Source organism: Austrofundulus limnaeus, unplaced genomic scaffold (genome assembly GCF_001266775.1).
Source record: "Austrofundulus limnaeus strain Quisiro unplaced genomic scaffold, Austrofundulus_limnaeus-1.0 Scaffold337, whole genome shotgun sequence".
In the NCBI taxonomy this organism is placed as follows: domain Eukaryota; kingdom Metazoa; phylum Chordata; class Actinopteri; order Cyprinodontiformes; family Rivulidae; genus Austrofundulus; species Austrofundulus limnaeus.
In genome coordinates this window covers 299,521-302,549 of record NW_013952739.1, presented here as the reverse complement: position 1 = coordinate 302,549, position 3,029 = coordinate 299,521, and positions in this window count along the sequence as shown.

Sequence of the window (3,029 nt, the reverse complement as noted above, 5' to 3'; positions counted from 1 at the left end):
TATCGTTGACACCTAATTAACACTTATTGTTAACTAGGTGTTAATTAGGTGTCAACGATAGCCATGTGATGTGAGTATCAGTCACATGGAGGCAGTGCTTAAAAGCCTGAATTTTGCCTGAAACTCTCAGACTGAAGAAGTCTCTTGGAGGAGAGACGAAATGTTTCATTAAAGAAGAACCCGTCCAGAGGACCTATACAATTTTTTTCTTTTTGATTTTTTACCTGGGTTACTGAGATGCATCAGGACATCAATAAAGAGAACAAAATATCAGTGTTTAGAATGTGTGCAAAAGTAGAGATGTGCAACAGGTACCAGTCTGAAATGTGCGCATGTGCTGTATTAATAATTAGAAAATTGTCACAGTCAGCTGTTTAGAGGTGGCACTTGGGGAAAATGAGTTCTTAAATCTGGAGGTTCAGCATTTGACACTTCTGTACTATCAGAAGTATTTGTAATGACCATTAATTAACATTAATGACCTGCCAAATGTTTGTTCAGATGGAAAAGTACAATTATATGCTGATGACACAGTATTTTCTGTTCATGCCAAAACAAAGCAGGAATCTGCTGCTGTTTTATCTGCAGCCATGATTCCAGTATCTGACTGGTTTTAAAAAATCCTGTTTGCATTTCAATATAAAAAAAAAACTGTTTGTATGTTTTTTCTCGTGAATCAACAAAAGGCCAGGAAGCAAATGTTGTTGTTAACGGAGAGAAACTCGATGTGGTTGAAAAATGCAAATATCTTGGAGTCTCTTTTATTCAAATTTGACTTTCAAAGATCATGTTAAGAAAATTTCAAATGTTATAAAATTCAATGTAGCAAATTTTCGCCATGGAAGACCTTTTCTTACCACACAGTCTACCAAAACTTATATGTATGCAATCATTGCATGCATACAACAGCTAGCATAGTAAAACCCATCATTTCTCTCTTTAAGAGGACAATTAAAGCTTTTGATTAAAAAACCATCACATTTTTATTACTGCAAAATTATTAGTATTTTAAACTTTGATTCGTATCAAATATATCATGATGTCCTAATAAAAAATAAATAAATAATGTCGAGGGGACACACTGGTGGGGGGGTCGGTTTTGAATGCAGTAGATGCCATCGGCTGCATTCTGCTGTATTTTAACAGGTTGATAAACAGACTTTTACCTACAGGAAACACCTGAGAGGGTTCTATAAACCACCACCTCTTCTGTGTTAAAACGGTGTTATTTACTTGTTGTTTATTTTTGCGAACAAAAACTGTAAAAATAAAAACCGGAAATAAAGACTAAAACAGGAACAATTGCAAACTACGTCTGCAGCACTATCCCAAGCTGTTCATTTATTTGCTTTTTTCATGACAGATTAGTTTTGATAAAAATTGTTTTGGTCTGTGACAGAAAACTACAGTACCTGGAGAAAACCCACTCCTGCACAGGGAGAACATGGAAACACAAGAGGCAACATGTCACTCTACCAACTGTGTCACTGTGCTGCCTAATTCATATTTATTATATAATTATTTTAATTATAAATTTAATTATATATTTAATTTAAAATATTTATCTATAACCTCCTTAGAATCTCCATCTTTATTTGAGAACATTGGGTTTAGACTGGTTGTCCTTATTCAGAAAAACTAGGTTTTTATTATTTTTTATTTTAAACAAAATACATATTTATCTTTTTAGCTTAATTGTTGAAACAATGTTTGCTTTTCTGTTTATGAGGTTCTATTATTCCTAAATAAACGGGGAACTGAAAATGAACAACATCAAGAGAATAAAACTGCGGGGGCTATAAGTGTTTAGCCCCGCCCTCCCCCCACCTCCGGTGGCGCCCCTGCGTGTGGTCTTGTCACGTTGAGGTTCTGACCGAGTTCTGACCTGGTTCTGATCGGGTTTCTGGACTCGATGAAGTCACATGACAGGAGCAGAGCTGATTCCTCCCGTCGCCACTAGAGGCGGGATTTCACGATCATCTCGTCCTCGCAACTCTTTTGTCCTTTCTGAGGTCCCGTCTTCCGGAAGTAGCATATAGCATGTTAGCTCGTACCCTTCTCAGGTTTGTTACTGACAGACTTCTTTAAGCGTTTGTAAAATACCTTTAGACACTTCCGGTTGCTTAATCTGAAGGTGAGCAAAGCTTCTAAAGTCAATTTAAAGATATTTGTTCCTTTGTTTACAAACTGAGACGTGCAGCTTCTGAGATGAATGTTAGAATCAGAATAATTTATTGATCGATTGGGAGTGGGGGTGTTTGCAATTATTACAGCTGCAACCGTTCAAATAAGCGTTAGAGATGGAGTATAAAGGATGAATATTAGAGCAGTAGTACACAGTTTGAACGACCTCCTGTGGCACTCAGTGGTGCATTTAAGTGCACTGAATGTGCTTCTGTGACACCTAACAGTGTCGTAGAGAGGGTGATAACTGTCCATGATTCCCTGCAGCTTTACCAGCATCCTCCTCTCAGACGCTGCAGTCAGGGAGTCCAGCTCTAACATCTCCTGCCTTTTCGGCTCAGCTTGTCGGTGTCTGCCCCCCTCTGTCTGCTGCCCCAGCATAGAGGATGACAGTCGCCACCACAGACTCATAGAAGATCCTGACCATCGTCCGGGAGATGTTGAAGGACCTCAGACGTCTCAGAAAGTAGAGACGACTTTGGCCCTTTCTGTAGACGATCTTTGTGTTTTTGACCCAGTCCAGTTTATTGTCAATATGTACCCCCAGATATTTATAGTGATGTCCACGCTGACCCCTCTGATGGACACAGGGGTCACCGGTGTCTTGTTCCTCCTCAGGTCCATCACCAGCTCCTTAGTCTGATGCTGCTTTCACACCAAACGTGATTTCAGCTTCAAAATCGCAGCCAACGCTTCAAGTTGGTCGCTTGTGCACTTTGAGGTCAGACGCAGGTCAGCTCTTGAAGCGCTGCACGGCGACAGCCGCCCCGCCCCTCCCTCCTCTGTTGGGCTCTGTTTAATGTCGGACGAGGAAGTGGCTTTGCTTTATTTACAGAGAGCAAGAG